This window comes from Nuphar pumila, chromosome 13 (assembly GCF_984573655.1).
Source record: "Nuphar pumila chromosome 13, dmNupPumi1.hap1.1, whole genome shotgun sequence".
Taxonomy (NCBI): Eukaryota; Viridiplantae; Streptophyta; class Magnoliopsida; order Nymphaeales; family Nymphaeaceae; genus Nuphar; species Nuphar pumila.
In genome coordinates this window covers 58,730,528-58,752,302 of record NC_143261.1, presented here as the reverse complement: position 1 = coordinate 58,752,302, position 21,775 = coordinate 58,730,528, and positions in this window count along the sequence as shown.

Here is a 21,775-nt window from a genome sequence, read left to right as displayed (position 1 = left end):
ATCTTGGAGCGAACTTTGAAAACAGGTCGTGACTGGCATGAGAAGATCCATGAAGCATTATGAGCATACAGAACCACCATTCGAACTCCAATTAAAGCTACTTTGTCAGAACTTGTCTACGGAACTGAAGTAGTACTGCTTCTACATGTTCAGAAACCTGCTCTAAAATTTGCATCACTTCTAGAATTACCTTTTTATCAGTATCAGCAACAACGGCTAGTACAACTTGATTTGCTAGATGAAAGAAGACTCAGAGCAGCAGAGCACGCTCAATCATATCGTCAGAGGATAGCCATACAATATGCAAAATTTTTTATTGAAAGGAAATTCTGAGTCAATGATCTAGTGATCAGATCAACGACCTATCTCAAGCACCGCCCGGGTGGCAAATGGTCGCCGAATTGAGAAGGGCCCTATGCTGTCGAGGAAGCATTACCCCGCGATTCATATCTGCTCATCAATGCCGATGGTGTGGAATTATTAGACCCCATCAATGATCAACATTTGAAATTTTTTTACTTAAAACCTCTATTCCATCCTTTGTAATCCCTCAATATACTTTCTTCAACAATGGTCAAATTCTTCTTTCTTAGTTACACTGGGGCATTATTTTGAAAATTGTTTTCAAAACATCTTGTATGCAGGCAGGATCAAACAAATCTTTCATTTTGCATGCATGTGCATCCATTTACATCATTTTGCATTCATTTGCATACATTTGCATTCATTTGCATTTGCATGCATTCATTCGCATACATATGCATCATATTCATTTCCCCTTCAGGTTAAGGGATAAACTTGAGTTTCCCCTTCAGGTTAAGGGATAAACCTGAGTTTCCCCTTCAGGTTAAGGGATAAATCTGAACTACCCATTCAGGATAAGGGATAATCCTGAGACCCTGACAATCATTCTCGTTACAATTCCCAAATACTTTAAGAGCATAGGTCTCTTTTGAAAAATTCAAATTTCAAATTAAAAACAAGGTATATTTTCAAAACTCAGTGCTTGAACTGGTACAATTTTGAAATCCAGTGCTCAAACTGGTACACTTCCAAAATCCAGTGCTCGAACTGATATATTTTTAAAATCCAATGTCTATGTTGACATATTTTCAAATCCCGGTATTCATGCTGGTGTTCTTTCAAGATTGAGCACTTGTGTTAGTGTCTCACTGGTGGGTCGTATCAGTCAACCTCTCGGGTTCAGTCTTTGTGCTGATCATTCATCAAAGTTCAAATTTCAATTACCAATTCGGCCCTCGAGCCACCCAATTTCCAAATTTCCAATTTTGACCTCCGGGTCAACCAATTTTCAAATTTGATCTTCGGGTCACTCAATTTCCAATTTCGACCTTCGGGCCAATCAATTTCCAAAGTTTCCAATTTCGACCTTCGGGTCAATCAATTTCCCAATTTCCAATTTCCAATTTTTAAATTCCAAATTTCCAATTTCGACTTTTGGGTCAACCAATTTTGACCTTCGAGTCAATCAATTTCCAGTTTCCAAATATCAATTTCCAAATTTCCAAAATTTCAAATTTCAAATTTCAAATTTCAAATTTCAAAATTTCAAATTTTCCAAATTCCAATTTCATACCAATTCCAATCATTTCCTCTTGCGAGAGACCCTTTGTACAGGGAGAGTTCAAGGGAGCTCGTTCTTTTCGCATGCTATCCTTTGTTCACCTAGCCCCTTTTCAGGGAGAGTTTGAAGGGACTCGTGTCTATGTGAACCGTTTTGCAAAACAAATTTCCAATTTCATACAAGGAACCCTTAATTCAGGGAGAGCTTCGACGGAAGCTCACTTTCCTTGTGACCGCAATTTCAAACTAGGCCTTTTCATCATGAAGGACCCTCTTTTCAGGGAGAGTGTGATGGACTCGTTCCTTCATGACCAATTCACCGATCTCATCATTACCGGCCCCCTTTCCATAAGAGAAGCCTAATGTTAGGAAGTTTTGACGAAAGCTTAATTTCTCTTTGAAAGTTCGTTTTGCAAACACCTCCTCTTCAGGGAAGAGAGGAGTAATTCCTATTTCCAATTTCTGAATCTTCTCCTTTGGGGAAAGGAGAAGAATTTTTTTTGTCATGGGTGCGTTGCGTTGTGCTTCAGATGCTCGCTCTCACCGAAGATTTCAAGAACATTTTGCCAATTTGTCATTAAATATTTGTTGATTTCAAAATTTTTATTGTATAAAAACATTACTTCAGAATACCTTCAGTATTACTTTCGAAAGGACAAAGCTTTCGCGAAGAAGGATTCAAAATTCAAATTCTTTCTATTGGCCAACCAAAAGGATGAAGAATAAATCCCCGATATGGCCAGCAAAGGAAATTCAATATTGTTGCAAAGCCATAAGTGATCGGTATTGATCGCAGTCAATGGCACATTTTTAAAGATCATTCTTGGAAAATAAAGCAGTCAAAATATCCTGGGTGATACAAAAAAATCCATTCAATCCCTATATCTCCTCAATCACCTATAGCTGCAATTAAATATCTGCAAAAGGGATCTCTCAACTGTCGTCAAGATGAAGGCGAATTAGGCGAGTAGACCCCCGGGGCCAAAGAAGATTTGAATCATCTCCAAGATGACGGAGTTTGTGACGGATCCTTCCAGGGAAAGTTCAGAGCACCGTCAAGATGAAGGCGACTGCGATGGGCCTCCCGACAAACCCTAAAGGATATTTAATTTCTGCTATCATCAAGAGATTTCCAACCAAAGAGCCAATAACCGTCAATATAATCCCTGAGAGAAAAGAAGGATCGGAACATCTCTGAGATGAAGGAGTTTGTGACGTACCCTTCTAAAAAAAAAGAGAGAGAAAAGTCAAGACATCTCCAAAATGAAGGATGATGTAATCTCCAAAAACCCAAGAGAGCTCTAATTCTGCCAAAAAAAAAAAAAATAGTAGGCAGAAAGATCGTCATGAGAAAGAATTCCAGGATATCAGACTGCCAAATCTGCCAAAGAATCCTCTTTAAATTTTGTGAAATTCTATTATCAATATTCTTTCACAAATTGCTTTCACAATATCAAGAATACTCTCTTTTCTGCTCATATCAGGGAAATTGATAGCTTCCTTGAAAGAAAGCCAATTGCAAGCAATTTGAATTCGAATCTTGATTTTACGAAGTTAAGCCCAATCGGAGATAATACTTCAGGAAGAAAAGAGGGAATATTTTCAAAGCAATGTGCATCACTTTCAATTATTTCGAATCAACAATAATTTTCAACATTTTGACAATATTTTCTAGCTATCCTGGCGTGAAGCGAGAGCTTGAGGTTCATCTTTGGCGCATCCCGACATCAGTTGTTATCCCTTTTAAGGACTTGATAATGGGAGTTTTCAAGATTCCTTCCCTTCTGTTGGTATAATCTGAGCGCATGGGCTCTCAGATTCGCACACTTCCCTGTGTCCCCACTGTCCCACCATAGACAGTCCAATTTCGGCTTGAGGTTAAGCCACCAATTCCAGCAAAAGGTCATCAATTTCAAAAGTTATTTAGTCTCAGCAATGAGGCGCCCAAAATCAAACCCCTTTTCAAGCTTTAGGGACCCCAATTTCATTCTTTTGCAAAACCCCTATCGGACTCATTGTGCGGAGATCCGAAGGTTCCATCATGGTTTCTTCCTTCGAGGATTCCATTCATTTTCCGCCCAATCAGGATAAGGGTACAAACCTGAGCCTCCTTTGATGAGGTATTTCATTTTCTGCCCAATCAGGATAAGGGTACAAACCTGAGCCTCCTTTGATGAGGTATTTCATTTTTCCTCCCAATCAGGATAAGGGTACAAACCTGAGCCTCCTTTGATGAGGTATTTCATTCCCTGATCAGGTTGAGGGTTAAACCTGAGCTTCGTTTCTACACGAGGTATTTCCTGTCCCATCCAGGTTAAGGGCAAAACCTGAATATCACTTCTTTTGAAGTAAATTCTTTCCTCTTCATTCTCCATTTCATATCTACCTTTTTCATCAGGGCTAAATCTCTTCATATCCAGTCAGATCCATCTAACTGGGGCATTTTTATAGCCCAAATTTGGTGTGTTTTTCTTTGCCACTAAGCTCGTCTTCAAGCCGGCTTAGTAGCAAAGAGGGGCATCTGTAAACACCCCAAATTTTCCTCACTCATTCTCAAACAATCCTCCTTGTTCAGTGCCAACCCTGTTAGGTCAGTGTAGGAGTCAAACCCCGAGTCAGTTTCAGAAAAGCACCATTTTACCCATTTTCATTAGGAAAATTACCATTTTACCCCTAGGTCATCCCGGACCCCAGTCAGTCGGAGTCAACCAAGCTCATTGGTCAGTTCAAGACAGTTAGAATATCAGTCATCTCAAGCTCATCTGAGCTCACAATGAACAAACCATTTTCATTTCTGACCATTCCTGCCAAAATGGGATCATTTCTTAAAAAATGAGCTCATTTCTCACTCGAATCCAAGCCAATTGTCTCAAAGTCAGTCATTCCCAGTCAGTCATGTTTCCCAGAGTCTAACTTGAGCTCACCAGAAGTTTAAGTGCTCCAATTTCAGTTCAAAACCATTTCCAAGTGTCTAGGAGCCCATTTTAGTCCATTTCAGCTCTTTCAGCTGAAATTGAGCCGAGTTCAGTCAGTTGAGTTAGTGTTTGAGACTTGATTTTAGTTCATCTCAGTATTACTGACCTTTGTTTTAGCTCAAACCCAGTTCAGGTTCGTAATTCACTTCATTCCAATGACCATTCCATACCATTTCTCTAAAAATGGCAGCTTTTCTTGAAAATTCAGTTGGAAAGGTCAGTTGAGTCAGTGTTTGTTGAGTTCATTTGAGTTCTGAAACTCTAAAACCCAGCTCAATCCAGTTCATTTCAGTTGAATCCAGCTCAAACCCTAATTTTCAGCTTTACTCTAGCTTGGCAGAGCTCGAAAATCATTTCTTCAACCATTTTTGCAAATTTTGTCAATTTTAACACTTTTTGAACTGGTACAAGTGTCAATCGGGGTCTAACATCCAAAATTCTTCATTCAGGGTTAGCATTTTGCATAGCATTTCATGTCATTTCTCATTATTTCATATCATTTCTCAGCATTTCATAACATTTCATCACATTTCATTTAATTTTTGAAGTCCAGAACTCTAGTTTTATAAAATTCAATCCAGATTGAGTTTTTAAAAGTTTTCAGAAATCAATTTCAAACCTCGGGTTTCCAAAATTGGCATTTTCACCCCAAGATTCTAAATTTAGAAATATTTTCTTGAGAAAAACAATCTGGATTTCTTCCAAAATCAAAATTTTAAATTCTATACTGGATTTGCTTCGCAACGAGCTATTAAACTTCAAAATCCGAGCTCGTTTAAAAAATTGCCAAAAATAGCTCATTTCATTTGGAAATATTTTCTCGAGAAAGACAATCTGGATTTCTTTCAAAATCAAATTTTCAAATTCTACACCGATTTGCTTCGCAACGAGCTATTAAACTTCAAAATCTGAGCTTGTTTCAAAAACTGCCAAAAATAGCTCGTTTCGTTTGGAAATATTTTCTCGAGAAAAACAATCTGGATTTCTTTCAAAATCAAATTTTTAAATTCTACATTGGATTTGCTTCGCAATGAGCTATTGAACTTCAAAATCTGAGCTTGTTTCAAAAACTGCCAAAAATAGCTCGTTTCGTTTGGAAATATTTTCTCGAGAAAAACAATCTGGATTTCTTCCAAAATCAAAATTTTAAATTCTATACTGGATTTGCTTCGCAACGAGCTATTAAACTTCAAAATCCGAGCTCGTTTAAAAAATTGCCAAAAATAGCTCGTTTCGTCTGGAAACTTTCTGAAAAGACTATTTTACCCCTCTAATCGTCAAAATGAATTTCAAAATCAAAATTTGGACCCGCTCTGAGATGACCCATCCATGTGCATTTTCTTGTTTTAATTTATAAGAAAAAAAAAATTAATTATCTTTTTCTTTATTTTTTTGGTTTGTTTTATTTTATTTATTTTACTTTTTTTTTTAAATTATTTTATTCTTCCTAAGGTGGGACCCAGAAGGTGGTCACCCAAATCTCCAGCCCCACTTTCCATTTTTTTTCATTTTTTTCTTTCCCTTTTCCTTTTTCCCTCCTTTTCTTTCTTTCCTTTCTTTTTTCCTCTTCTTTCCTTCTTTCTTCCTTCCTTCCTCCCTTCTTTTCCCTCTTGCCCAGCCATTCACGTGGAGTCCCTTTCCCTTTCCTTCCCTAATTAAAACTAAAACTTAGGGAAAGATAGGATCTTCCCTAAGTTAAAAAAACCAAAAAAAAAAGAAAACAAGAAAGAGGCTACGGTGACCTCTTCACTCACCTCTTCCTATCTCTCTCTCTCTCCCTTGAACTCTCTCTTTCTCACCTCTTGGCTGTAGCTTCCAGCCATTGAAACAACACCCTCTCTCCTTCATCACAACCTTCTTTGGTGGCAGCAAGAGCCCAGCCACCTGTAGCTTTTCGTCAGCCACCCACCAACTTGCAGCCACCACAAGGGGAGTACCAGCAGCCTTCTCCAGCTTCAAGCTTCAGCAAGCTCCACCACAACAACCAGCACCTTCAGCCAGCAGCTGCACCACAGCCCACCTTGCTTCATCTTCAACGCATCAAAGGGGCAGCTGCTTCTTCCTCACACAGCTCCAACAATCACAGCAAAGGCCACCCTTTGCTCCAGCCCATCCAGTTTCCCTCTCTTTGGTTGCAGCCATAACCAACTTCTTCCAAGTGGCTGACTAATCCCCAGCCATCCCCTTCCACCAGTACAGTCACCTGCAGCCTCCAACAACACCCAAGCCATCTTCCCCGCCTCTTCCCAAACGATCCAAGGTAGGGCCTTTTTTTTTTCCTTTTTTTTTTCTTTTTGTGAATGAACCACCATATGTGAATTCAATGCTATGAGATGAAGAGTTTAAAAATTCGAATGTTTTCAGTTTAGTAGGTTAATATTTACTTTTGTTTTGTGTGTTCTTTATTCCAAAAAGATGAAAAAAAAAAGAAAAAGTATACATACTACATGTGTGGGCTAACTAAACGGTAAGATCCATCCGTTCAATGGATTTGATCTTCCATTTCGCAAGCCAACAACAAAGAATATATTGTATCCCCATTGATGTGCATTTTAATTTTATATTTCGTGATATTTTATTTTAAAAATACATGTAGATTAATTCATTTTCTTTTATTTTCATTCATCTTATATAGGATTCATTGTTACATAGTTTAAAATCTACAGAATCTTAGTTTTAGACAAAGTCCAACTGTTTTTTTTTATGTTTATTTGTTCATTGTTAAATCCCAAAAAAATTTATGTCAGTTGAGGTTATGTGTCAGTGATATTATGTCAAAAACCCAGTTTCATTCTGGTTTTGGAACCCACCTAAACCGATCAAACCCTACATCGGGTTTTCTGCCTTTTTGAATTTCCAATTTTCGCTTTAGCAGAAAAGAACCTCCGGCACCACCCTCATGGGAAATCCAAATCGACCTCAAAAAATTATAGCGGATTCATAATTGAATCTACTAATGATCTGGAAATTTTGAAGTTTTTCCAAGTAATTTTGACCTCTGTCAAAAATCGGATTTCCCAGCTCCCTGAGAAAATCTCGATTTTCCTTCGTCAGGGTATAGACAGACCCTAATGCATCAAGTCCGCCAAATCTGTAGCTCGTCTGCAAAAAATTTCAACATGAAAGTTGTTCCTAACATGATTTCCTGTCATTTCCCAAAATTTTGGAATTTTTGGATCTGTTTAATTATTTTTACCGGATTTTCTCTTTCTGTCTAACAGATTCCAATGTCCAGAAATTCCAGAGATTTAGGTCTCTGATAATAGTGTGGTCTTTTCCAAACCGTAACCCGAATCTCAATAGTGTCAAAATATAAAATCTTCCTATGTTTGTCAGGGACATTTTCCCACAATTTCAGCCATTTTCCCATCTGTCTGCCATTTTCACCACATTTTCTACCGAAACCTGTCTGTTTCCTTCATTTCCTAGAGTCGTCGGATTCCGATCCGACTTGCCGGAGTGGCACAGCTCCGATCATAGGTCAAAAACAGAAAGTGTAAAAGGCAAAAATCCTTTCCTTACTGTCATCTGTCATCCCATAAAATTTGGGAAATTTTTATGGAAGTTTGATATCCTAAATCCCCTTTAGAATCAATATTTTAGGCAAAAATCATGAAATTTAGGGTTTTTATTTGAATTTCCATATTTAAAAATACAAAAAAATTAGATTTTTAAGCTTCATTCTATTTTTAGGGTTATTTTAGGTGTCCATGCCAAATTTGGTTTAATTCCAAGTTCATTTGCTCTATGTATTAGTTTATCTTTAAATTAAGAAGCGAAAATCAGGTTAAATTCGATATTTTATGATATTTTCGCCATTTTAGGGTTTTTATCATGTACATAAAGCATGTAGAATCATATTAGGGTTAATTTTAATCTCCTTTGCATTTCATATTTTTCAATTTTGCAAAATTTATTTCAGAAAACCCTGGTTTCAAGGCCATAGTCTTGTTATTGGGGGTATTTTGGTCATTTTGACCTAAATTTCGAAATTTCAATTTCTAATTCTCCCAAAATTTCATGCATATCATCATATTTCATCATATTATGTTTGATTTATTTCATTTGATTTTCAAATTTCCAAAATTTACAAAAATTCTTTCAGAAAACCCTGATTTCAAGGTCATCAGGGGTATTTTGGTCATTTTGACCCCAATTTCGAATTTTCAAGTTTATTTTCAAAATTTATTCATTATTTCTCATGTTTATATCAAAGGGGGTATGATTTTGGGTTTATATCTGAATAATGTCCGACAATTTCCCATATTTTCGGATAAATTCAGAAAAACCTACATTTTTGTGCTAACCTTGTTTTCTAGTTTTGCAGGAACATTCAAGAAGAAGACTTAGATTTTATTTTTTTTTTATTTCAATTCAATGTAATCTCAAATGTAATAATTTGGAATAAGAGTTACATTTCTGCTTAGAATAGGACTGCATTGCATATAGTTTAATTTATGCAAATTTTAATATGTGATGTATGATTCATGCATATTTATTTCAAATTCACTATGGTTTACACGAATGGCACGTGCACAAGCTTTTAAGGAGTTTATAAACTCGGTGGGATTCGTATTTATGGCCATAGTCAGAATACGAAGAAAACCAAGATTTATGATCTTCGTATTAGCCACATTCAGCCTACACACTTAGGCTAACTTCAAAATGTACTGCATTTTTCAAAGTTTTAAAAGGATTTTCCAATTTCTCAATTGAAATTCCCTTTTCAAATTCATATTCATTCATTCATATCATTCAAATTGCATTATTCTCAAATTCGTTTTCCAATTTCAATTTCAGAAAATTCAGCTTTCTCAAGAATTTCCAAGTCTTTCTCAGGATCTAATTTTCTCAAAATCCTAAGTTTTCAAATGACATTTCAAAGCATTTCCCAAGTTCAAATCAAGATTTTCCTATGTTTTCAAATTCTCAAATTTCAAAATCCCAAGTTTTCAGAAATCGATTTTCTCATATTTTCCAGTTTTCCTGAGAATTCATTTTCCATTTCAAAAGTCATTTTCCAATAAATTTCTTAGATTTTCTCAAGATTCTCAAATCCATTTTCTCATAAAAGCAATTCCAAGTTTCCAATCTCAAAACCAATTTTCTCAGTTTTTCAAGCTTTCCTGAGAAATCACTTTTCAATGCAAATTTCTGATTTCCAATGAAATTCAATGATTTTCCCAAAAACTCCAATTTCAAGCACTTTTCCAATCATTTTTCCAAATGCATTTCAATTTTCCAAAGCAAACATCATAGTTTCTCAAACTTGCATTTTTTAAAAATTTCATAGCACAAGCCTGATTCTTTGTGCATTCTAGGAAAATAGAGCATAATTTAGCTATTTGAGTCAAATTAAAGCACGTAATTGATCCTTGGTTCAATTACCCCTGGTAAAGGCGCCAGGAACGGTTGAACCTCGTACCGACAGGCGGATCCCATTCCACGGAATTTTCCCGCAAATTTTAAAAACGGAGGCGAGTAAATTTTCAAAATCATTTTCAAAACTTTGGTCGAGTTTGACTCGCAAATTCGTTTCTCTCTCGCAAGGGAGGGGAAAAATTTTGCGATGATAACAATAGTGTACACCCACTTACAACCAACAATGTCTGCTTCAGAAGGAGGATCGACAAGCTCCCAAGTCCCTTGAGAAATCAAGGCGTCCATTTTTTCTTGCATTGCTTGTTTCCATTGAGGATCTAATAAAGCTTGTTGATGATTGATAGGACTGGAGATGGCAGATAAAGCAGATAGAAAGTTTTGCATGCTCTTTCCAATCTTGTCTGTGGACACAAACTTTGAAATTGGGTGCAGAGTACACTGACGCATGCCTTTCCTCAGGGCTATGGGCAAATCATTTTTAATCTCAGGATCTGCTCTATGATCATCAGGATAAGCAATAGAATCATCAACATAATCAGAATCACTGACTGCAGGAGAAGAAGACAATGAAGGGCCACGAGAGGAGGCTTGACGACGAGTATACACCAGTGGAGGATCATGGAACCGAGTTGAAGAGGGATCAGAACATAATGAAGGCAATAAAGGAACTGACTCCAAAGGAATGGGAGGAATGGGTAAGGGAAATGATGTGGACATATCAGGATTCACACGAGACGCGCACGGCGAGAAGTAAGGAATGGTCTCAAAGAATGTGACATCCGCACTAATATACTCTTTACGAGCAATGGGGTCAAGACATTTGTACCCTTTTTGGTTTTTTGGATACCCAAGGAAGACACACTTAGTTGCCTGTGCAGCTAGTTTGTCCCTAGTAGGTCCAAGTTTTTGCACAAAACAAACACAACTAAATACCTTAGGAGAAACTTTGAACAAAGAACAATCAGGATAAAGTTGTCTGATAGGAATTTGGTCATTAAGAGCAGTAGAAGGCATTTTGTTAATAAGGTAACAAGAAGTAAGAAGGGCATCTCCCCAAAAAGAAGTAACATAAGGGTTCGAGTTACTTTCAAAAGGTGTCAGTGTTTTCTTTCAGCTACCCCATTTTGCTGGGACGTATGGGCACATGAAAATTGAGGGCAAATCCCATTATCCCGATAAAATTGTAATAGTTTGCTAGATTTGAATTCAAGAGCATTATCAATGCGAACAATTTTAACAATGGAACCAAATTGAGTATTTATTTCAAGAATAAAAGATTGGAGAATACACAAGACTTCAGATCTCTCCTTTATTAAAAAGACCCAAGACACTCTAGAGTAGTCATCAACAATGACAAGGTAATACTTGGACTGAAACCTATTAGGAACCCGACTAGGCCCCCAAACATCAACATGAATTAGATCAAAAGGACTTTGACTAGTACAACTCTGACTTAAAGAAAAAGAACTACGATGATGCTTGCCCAACTGACATGCTTCACACTGAAAGGACGCTGTAGGAGAGACCTGTGGAATGACTCTTTGAAGCTTGGAAAGAGAAGGATGACCCAATCTGAGATGCCATTGGTAGGAATTAGAACTCGATTCCACACACGAAGTTGCTACTCCAACAGGTTGTGTAAGATATAAACACCTCCCTCCTCATGGCCTCCACCAATCTTCTTCCCAGACAGCAAATCCTGAAATACACAAGAACCCGGGTCAAATATAACTCAACAATTTAGTTCTTTTGTAAGCTGGCTTACGGATAATAAATTCTTAGGAAACTGTGTAGCATGGAGAACATATTGAATCCGTAATGTAGGGGTAAAATGCACATCTCCTTGCCCCACCATTGGGGATAATCTACCATCTGCCAATTTAACATGACGAGGGAAAGATGTATGAACCAGTGTAGAGAAACTATGTGAATCTCCACAAAAGTGTTGAGAGGCGCCAGAATCAATAATCCATATCTTACCTCCATCATCTAACTGAGTACCCGCAGAGCATGCCACATCAGTCACTACAATAGAGGCAGACACAAATGCAGAACTCTGAGAAAGAAGCTGATCATATTATGCACGACTGAGAGTAATCGTATTGGTTGAAGAAGTAGGCACAGGTTCAGTGATGGAAGAGACAACCGGAGTTGTTGCTTTGGGGAACGATAATGAGCTCTGAGGGCGACTTCTAGGGTTCTTATCCCAACAACGATCCTCAAGGTGCCCTTGCTTGCCACAATATGTACACTGAAGCCTGCTACGACCTCCACTGCCTCTTCCACGACCTCTGCCTCTGGAAGAACTAGGTAAACCATGCCCTCCTCCACCAGTGACAACAAGAGCTGAAGTCTGAGAGTCTCCATGAGGCGGAGGAAGGGTAACAGCAAGACGACTTAACCGGTTGTAGGCATCAGCTAGAGTCGGGATCTCTGAGCTAGTAAGCATTTGCACCTTGGCTACTGAGTAATCTGGAGATAATCCTGATAGAAAACGAGCCACCATAGTCTACTCCTGATGGGTTTTATGATTAGTGTAGCAGGGAGGACGAACAGAGTTGAGCCTTTTATAGGCTGATTTAACTGATGCATAATATTGGGAAAGATTCTGATTACCCTGCTGCAACTGAAATATCTCTTGCTTAACTTACAAAATTCTACTGACATTTTTGTCTTGAGAGTACGTGTCACGTAATGAATCCCACATCTCCTTTGCAGTAGAATAGTAAATTAAGCCGTCTGCAATATGTGGCTGAACACTGTTCATAATCCAAGACATAACAATGTCATTATCTTCCTGCTGTGTGGCATATTTCCCAGTTTTCTCTGTTGGTTCCTTTTTTAACAAAATATGTTTTCGACGATGTCCTGACACAGACATCATAAAAGTCCTCGACCACCTTTTATAATTATTGTCGTCCAGCTTTACGGACGACCCATAAGAGAAGGGATTAGCAAAAGCTTTGTACTCTGCAGACACTTCAAACCTTTGTTCACCATCACTGGACTTTATTTCAGCCATGGTATTTCACTGCTGACAGTAGCTAGCTAATGAGCCGGATAATAATAATAACCAGAAAGTAATCACGAGCAAACTGATAGTAAAGGAATAGATTCCAGCTGAAATAAAATCCTTCTCTTGCAATATATATATATATATATCACAGACGCCACCAGCAAGATAATAAATCTGATCACCACTATAAAAATTAATTTTAGATGACAAAAATTGATTTCACATCTGAACTTCAACAAAAATTAATCAGATCTGATTAAATCTGATTCCAACAACAGCAAGCACTACAGATTTAACGCTTACCACATCAACACGACTCTGATACGAGCAAATCTGATTCCAAAGACAGCAAGCACTACAGATTTAACACCTACCACATCAACACGACTCTGATACGAGCAACAGTCAGTCAGCCACACCATTCAGATCTGATCCAACATCAACGCTCCACGCTACATGACATCCAATTACTGCACGATCTCAGATCTGCTCCACCCAATCACAAAATGATTGCTGATCTGATGCAACACGATCATGATGTCAGATCTGCTCCACGCAATCTCCACATGATGGTAGATCTGATGCACCACGATCCATCAATATTACTGAGGTGTCATCAACAAGGAGCAAAAGAGGAACACACGATCTAGGGTGTCTGATCAGATCTGCATATTGTGTAGAACTAGTCAGATCCCAGGTCGTGAGACTGAGGAAAGAACCTAGGGTTCGATCAGAAGGAAGATCGAACAAACTAGATATAGGCTAGGAGGAGAGAAGAAGAAAGAAAAAAACTATGATAAAGAGGGAAGAAAGAAATTCAGCCTAGGCGTTAGATTCTCCCAAGAACGAGAGGCTTTGATACCATGTTGAAACTTGGTTTGAAAAAAGATAGAAAAGTACCTTCACGATTAGCCCTAATCACCCTTAAGTAGTGATTAGGGTCAATAAAGAAAATTACAAAAGAGACCATTAAAAGTTAAAATATAAACAAGACCAACTGATAACTTTTCTGATTTCCAATAAACCCCTCACGATAATAACTCTCAACTGTATATAAGTTATAAAAATAATGCAAAAGGGGTTATATGAAATTTAATCATCTTACCTAGGGTTTACAACAGAGTTACCAGTCAAGGAAGCGGGAGCGGGAAACGATACAAGAAGCGGGAGCGGGAAGCGAGACACTTTCAAAAATTTAGGAAGCGGGGAAGCGTGGGACCACTAAGAAGAAAATTACGAACCGTCTCGGAAGCGACCAAGGAAGCGAACCGGAAGCGACCTAGGAAGCGAACCGGAAGCGAGGGGGAAGCAAAAAAAATGAAAAAATGGGGAAGCGTGGGGGATGCGAAGGGGAAGCGCGCTTCCCAAAAAAGGGGGATGCTTCCCCACACATTTCGGAAGTGCGACGTTTCGTGCTTTCGAAGCGCGCTTCGGGGAAGCGCGCTTCCCCTTTTACCTAGGCGCTTCCGGTAACTCTGGTTTACACTTTCTTCTTCCTCTTTGCTAACTCCATTCCAAAAGGCCCAATAGCAGTTCTATATCTTATGAGTTGGTCTAGTAGTGTGTCTCGATCCTCTTCGCTTTGAACAAGACGATCGACACAATCATATAAGTCATTCTTTATCTCCTCATTGGACTCGATATTTTTATACTTATAATATATGACTGGATTCAAATATAGGTTTGTTGCATGCAAAGGTTTGTGCAATTGATTGCTCCACCTTTTATCGATTATCTCCCAAACCCAGCCGTATATTTGTTTATCATCACACACATTTACCTACTAAGTAAAAGAATTGAAAGTAACCATTATAGAAGCTAAGATAAAATGTAATTTACAATTAGTAGAATACAAAAAAATTAATTTATAATTATACTTTTATTTTTTCCTTTCCACGATCCATTTTCTTGTAGATGTAACCCATAGCAGGCTTTTCATCGCTATCAACCAATCGAAGCATGTCAAACAAGGGGGCCATTATTTTCAGAGCACAACTCACTCTCTTCTAAAATTTTGAACTCAAAATCATGCTTTCACATCTTTTACCAACTGACGTTTTGAAAAACTATTTTTTTCCCAATCATCTCTAAGAAATATGAACTTTAGGCATTTTTTCCAATTATATATGCTTTCTAGAGTAAAAAAATGGCAAATTTTGTCACTGCAGGCCTATGTAAGTCCTTTTGTGTGTGTGCTCTCATCATACTCAACACTTGAGAATGTTTGTAATGAATACCACCAATTGCCATGCTTTTCCGGAAATGTTCTTCAACTCTTTCAATTATCCTATATATTCCAACATCATATCTATACAATGTGCAGCACAAAGAGTCCAAACTAAATGCTTTCTCTTATCCATAAATAATTTACCTGCTTTCACATAGTTTGAGGTATTATCAATAACAACTTGAACCATATTCTCCTCCCAAACTTCAACAATATCATTCAACAATGCAAAAAGCAAATTTGCATCTTTTACTTCATTTGATGCATCAGCTGATTTCAAAAACATTGTTCCCAAAAGGCAATTAACAAAAAAATTAATGAGTGTACACCCTTTTGTATCCATGTTTGGACCAATGCACTTTGTATTGGTCCAAGAACTCCTTCATTTCTTTATTCAAAAGTATTTCTCGCAACTCGTGATATGATGGAGGCTTCATCACTGGTTCAAATTGGCCTATAGCTTCAATCATACTGTAAAATGAAGGCAACTTTGCTGTATTAAAAGGTATTCCACCGTCATAAAATCACCTATTAATGTACTCGTACACTGTTTCTCTTTTTTTCTTTTTGAAGCAATTTTCAAACATAGTTTGTTTGTTTGCTTGCCTTCCTTTCTCTGTTGAATCACTTTGAAAGTATAGATCCATAGCTCTTTTGGTCTAAAGCCGAATGTACTACTCCCCTCCATCTATGAAACTGCATTCACGTCCTTCGCCTTAATCGGAAGCTGAGAATAAACTTTCATTTCTTTCGTATATATTAACCGTCTCTCTCTTATTTTTTTCATCTCTATTCTTCTTTGATTCCTCCATGTACTTAGAAAGTACTTGCTTGATTTCTGCAATTGTTTTATCATAAGCCTTCACTTTTCTTCCAATCCCAAGTAGATTCCGTTTTATTTTATATATACATCCTTTATAAGTTCAACATTTAAGGTATGTCTGTAACACCCCAAAATTTCAAGCTTGCAAACCTTTCAAAAAAAAAACAGACAAGAGACTAAAAAGGAATCTCTTCATCTCAGAGATGGTTTACGAAATCAGCGGAAGACTATACTTTTATTAATTTCAAAAAGGCAAGCTGACAACTTTGAGCGCGTTAGCTAAAAGAACCAAAACGCACAACACATGCTACTTGTAAACACTTGGAAAAGCCACTTTCATTTAAGAAGTTCTTCAAATAGTATAAAATTCGGATATTCCAAGGAAAATCCGTTATAAAACCCCAAACAACAGGACGCGAGCTAAGAGCAGGAAGAAGAACGTCTTGGAGCCATCTTGCCATCGCGCCATCGCCTGTGGTGTACCTAATCATCACCTGTACCCATAGATTGGGTTAGTTTCACGAAAAACTAGTAGGTGCACATGAGAGACTACAAGGAACTGAATTATGCAATTTAATTCAGTAGATTACGCAGTTTAAAGCAAATATGCAATTAAACAGGTAAGCAATGCATGCAGATAACTAGTGCAAACGCGTAAGTAGTGCAAGCGAATAAGTAGTGCAAGTGAATAAGTAGTGCAAGTGAATCAGTAGTGCAACGAATCAGTAGTGCAACGAATCAGTAGTGCAGTGAATCAGTAGTGCAAGGAATCAGTAGTGCAAGCGAGTCGGTAGTGCAAGCGAGTCGGTAGTGCAGGCGAGTCTCACGGCTCAGCAACCAATGTGAACAGACTTTATGTTCCGATATTACTGGCCTGCGGGTACGTGCAGGCAAAACATAGAAACAACTGAGACTAGTTCGGGCGTCTATTATTCTATGTATTTTCAATAACCCGAATAGCTAGTTGAGTCCGCTCCAAAGGGGACGGCTTTAGCCGAGAGAGGATTCCTCAGAGGCTGAAAAGCAGTGCCACGGATGCATCCAACTTCTGCAGAAGTGTTGAGCCAACTATTGTAGCCCCTTTCCCCTAACTCCAATGACTGGGGAGGCCGGATCATTGCCCGTGGGGTGGTTGTTAACAACCTGTCCATTGGAGTTTTTGTATCGATCTGTCCTCTCCCTTGACAGACAACCAGAAGCGAACGGGTGCGTTAGGGGTTGCTTAACTAACGACCCATTCTATGCTGTGGTCTTTAAACCACTCGAGCATCTTGCCTGTGAAGGCGAATGTGAGGCCATTTATGTGATTACAACAGTTTGCATTTAGCGTTGTTCGAGGTCGCACGACCGTCTCATCCGATCATCGCAGTACTAGACGTGTCCTGCACGACTACAAGTACTCTAGGATAAAGGGGGTATAGCTCCTCAATAGAAGCCTCAACAGGTGTGTTTCACAAAGATGTAAAGTTTATCAACTTTACTCTATCTTTTGAAACTGCAGTACCTTGTGCCAACATGATGCATGTGATTATCTCGAATCACATCCGCTATCGGGGTATCTACATGTCTCGCATGACTCGATACCGGCCTCGATAGACGGGATACGGGTTTCTCAACAGAACACCTGCAAAGAAGTTCGCTCGCTCCCGACTAAACTCTTGTCGCAAGAGGGAGAGTGGTAAATGCTTCTTGCATCCTCCACGAGGATGCCCTTAAGGCATCCGCAAAGAGTAAGAACCTGCACGTCATCTGCAATAGCAAGGCAATACCAACACAAATGCAAAAGCAAGAGCCTAGGCGCAGAGCGCGACGACAAGGTAAAGGGCAAGGATTGCGAAACCGCATCCTTGAGTGAAGTGGATACTCGTATAAATATATATATATATATTTGTATATATATATATACAAATATATATATATATATATATATATATATATATATATATATATATATATTCATTCAATGGTCGCTTTTAGTTCAATTGAACTTAATTCAATTATCCAAGTCTTCTGTGCAATTTTTCCCCTACCTTGGAGGGTTACGAGCTTGCTGACGTCTGCGGACGTACACGATTGACGGCTCGGGTCGCGGAGTGCGAGTGGGATCTGTCGTAGCTGCAAATATGCGATATTAACAAGCAAACTCTGACAAAAGCAAAAGCAAGGCAAAGACTCGACTTTGTCGATACATAAGGTTGGGGCCAACCGTCCCAATTGACTCGAAAAGAAGATGGGGCAGGATCAAAAGACTCTAGCTGCCAAAAGAGGGATGTAGCCCATGCGAGCAGATGACTCACGCTACTAGGAATTCCTCGTTGGAGACCAACAATTGTAATGATCTGTCCCCATCACGATGTAGCTTCCAAAGATTTCTCGGGCCTGTCGGCCAAGGGTATAGGCTCGCGCACAAAGGGCAGGGGGCCATCGGCCCCTGCTGGCAAAAAAGAAAGGCAGGGGCCGATGGCCCCTGCTGGCAAAAGAAAGATAGGGGCCCATCGGCCCCTGCTGGCAACAAGGCAGCGGCCGATGGCCCCTGTTGGCAAACAGAAAAGCAGGGGCCATAAGCCCCTGCTGGCTAGCAAAAAGAGAGGCAGGGGCCCATCGGCCCCTGCTGGCAACAAGAAAGGCAGGGGCCATAAGCCCCTGCTGGCTCGCAAAAAGGAAGGCAGGGGCCCATCGGCCCCTGCTCGCACACGGAAAGGCAGAGGCCAATGGCCCCTGCTGGCGCAACTAAAAGGGACAGGGAGGAGGGGCTCGGCCCCTCCCCTGCCATAGCCCAGAACAAGGAGGAGGGGCTCGGCCCCTCCCCTACCGTAACGGAAGCAAGGAGGGGGGCTCAGCCCTCTCCCCTACCATAACGGAGAGCAGGGAGGGGTGTCGGGCCCCTCCTCTGCAAAAAAGGGGGCACAGGGAGGGGGTTTGACCCCTCCCGTGGGCACACAGAGAAGTGAGGGAGAGAGAGAGAAGAGACGGAGAGGGAAAAGAGGGAGAAAGAGGAAGCGATGGCGTACCAGGGGGTTTTCGAAGGAAGCTCGCCGAAGAGGAGCTCGCCGGAAGGAAGGGGGGTCGCCGATGTCGGTGGCGGTGGCTGTCGGGGGTCGCCGGCGTCGGTGACCGTGGACGAGCGAGAGAGGGAAACAGAGAGACAGAGAGCAAGTGGCGGTGAGGGGGGTTTCGTAACCCTCCTCCCGCCTGCCTCGCTGTCTTTTAATGACAGCGAGGGGCGGTGGCCCGGGTCGAGTCCGGGTCGGATCCGGATCTGGCACAAACCAAATTTTTTTTTTTATTTTTTTTTGATATTACATCCTACTCTCCTTAAAATAATTTCGTCCGCGAAATTTCTATAGCATAAATTGGTCAAAATACAAGTCAGGGTATTTATCCCTGATATCTGACTCAAGCTCCCATGTACATTCACTAATTCCATGGTGTTGCCAACGTACTTTTACAAGAGAAATCGTCTTCGACCTGAGCACTTGGTCTCGACGATCAACGATTGCCACTGGTCTTTCCTCGAACGTCAAGTCCTTTTGGATATCCACATCATCATAATGAATGATGTGCGATGGGTCGTGAACATATCTTCTCAGCATGGATACGTGGAAGACGTTGTGAATCTGAGCGTACTGAGGAGGCAGCGCAACGCGATAAGCCGCTTCGCCGATCCGTTCCAGGATCTCAAAAGGTCCGACGAATCGCAGACTCAGCTTTCCCTTTTTCCCGAACCAGAAGACGCTCTTGGCAGGAGATACCTTAACAAAAACCATATCTCCTGTTGAGAACACGAGCTCTCTACGTCGACGATCGGCGTAACACTTCTGCCGACTTTGCGCGGTACGCAGACGTTCCCTGATCATCTGCACTTGCTGAGTATAGTGTTGTAGCACTATAGGTGAATCTAGCATTCGTTCACCAACCTCATCCCAGTAAACGGGTGATCGACAAGGCTTCCCGTACAAGGCTTCGTAAGGGCTCATACCGATACTGGCATGGTAACTATTATTGTACGCGAATTCTGCCAACCCAGTATGAGAGTCTCATTCTCCCCTCCAGTCTAACATGCACGCTCGCAGCATATCCTCCAAAGTTTGAATCGTGCGTTCAGATTGTCCATCAGTCTGAGGGTGGAAGGCGGTGCTGAATTTTAGCTTTGTGCCCAAGGCCAACTGCAGCTGCCCCCAAAACCTGGAGGTGAACCTCGGGTCACGATCGGAGATGATTGACACAGGAATACCGTGCAATCTCACAATCTCCCTGACATAGAGGTCTGCCAAGCTGTCCAGTGACTGACTGAGCCGTATAGGGAGGAAATGCGCCGATTTAGTGAGTCGATCCACGATCACCCAAATCGCATCGTGTTTCCTCCGCGTCCTCGGCAAACTGACGATGAAGTCCATCGTGATGTCCTCCCACTTCCATTGTGGAATCTCCATTTGCTGCATCACTCCGCCTGGTCGTTGGTGCTCGATCTTAACCTGTTGGCAAGTCAAGCACTTCAAAACGTACTCGGTTACGTCCCGCTTCATTCCATTCCACCAATATCTGCGCTGCAAATCTTTGAACATCTTTGTGCCGCCTGGGTGGATCGTGTACTTGGACTTGTGGGCCTCAGCGAGAATCTCATCCCTCAAAAAAGGATCTTCTGGCACCCATAGACGATCCTTACGCCATACACCTCCTTCGTCACTCAGTCGGAAGGGGGTATCGGCCCGCTGCGCTAGAGCCTTCAGCTTTTCGTACTGCGCATCGATCTTCTGACTGACAAAGATCTTTGACAATAGCTCAGGCTGAGCTACCATGCTGGAAAGACTGATCGAAACTGCAGTAACCGCAAATGGTTCCCATGATATCAGATCCTCGATCAGCTTCCACCCCGCAAATGACAAGTTTACAGAAACGTTGGGAGACTTGCGGCTCAGAGCGTCGGCCACAACGTTCGCTTTTCCTGGGTGGTAGGACAAGGTAAAGTCGTAATCCTTGAGGAATTCCAGCCAACGTCGCTGCCTCATATTCAGCTCCTTCTGCGAGAACAAATATTTTAGGCTCTTATGATCTGTAAAAGCCTCGAACCGCTCCCCATACAAATAGTGCCGCCATATCTTCAATGCGAAGACCACCGCTGCTAACTCCAAGTCATGAGTCAGGTAATTCTTCTCATGTATTTTAAGTTGGCGCGATGCATAGGCGATCACTCTATCGTTCTGCATTAAGACGCAACCCAAACCTGTCCTGGAAGCGTCTGTGTAAATCACGAAGCCGCCTTGACCCGAAGGTAAGGCCAAAATAGGAGCAGTCGTAAGACGTTCCTTCAACATCTGAAAACTGCTCTCACACATGTCGTCCCACACGGACTTAGCTTCTTTCTTCAGAAGCTGCGTCAAGGGTAGAGAGATCTTAGAAAAGTCCTGGATAAATCATCGGTAATACCCAGCTAATCCAAGAAAACTCCGAATGTCACAAACATTCCTCGGTTGCTGCCAACTGAGTACAACCTCGACTTTCGCTGGATCCACGGACACACCTTCCTTGGAGATGACATGTCCCAAAAACATGATCTCCTCGAGCCAAAACTCGCACTTAGAGTACTTAGCGAACAACCGCTCCTTTCGCAAGGTTTCGAGAATAACTCTCAAGTGCTCACGATGTTGCTCCCAGCGATCTGAATACACCAAGATGTCGTCGATGAACACGATCACGAAGGTGTCCAAAAAGGGTTTGAACACCCTATTCATGAGATCCATGAACGATGCAGGAGCGTTAGTGAGTCC